Below are 338 nucleotides of genomic sequence, written 5' to 3'. Positions count from 1 at the left end.
TAGCCTGGAGGACCAGGGGAGGGGGGTCAGCCTGGCCTGGGTCGCTGGTTGGAAAGGAGGAGAAGGGATCTCTGCCCCTCCAGCAGCCTCCCCAGGGAAAGTCGGCCACACAGAGAACTGTTTCCCTGGTAGCCTACAAAGACCCTTCAAAATATCGGGGACTCCTTTCCTGCCAGCTCGTCAACAGAGGCAGGGAAAGTAGGCTTTCTTGTTATTCAAGTCCCTGACCTCCAGGCACGCTTTCAACTTCTCTGAACCTGCCCCCCAAACTCCCGTTCTAAAGAGCCAACTGGACAACTCCTCTGCTTAGTGTCTGACTCCCTAACAGTCACATAAAC

This window comes from Galeopterus variegatus, unplaced genomic scaffold (assembly GCF_000696425.1).
Source record: "Galeopterus variegatus unplaced genomic scaffold, G_variegatus-3.0.2 Scaffold11568, whole genome shotgun sequence".
In the NCBI taxonomy this organism is placed as follows: Eukaryota; Metazoa; Chordata; class Mammalia; order Dermoptera; family Cynocephalidae; genus Galeopterus; species Galeopterus variegatus.
This window is presented reverse-complemented; position numbering follows the sequence as displayed.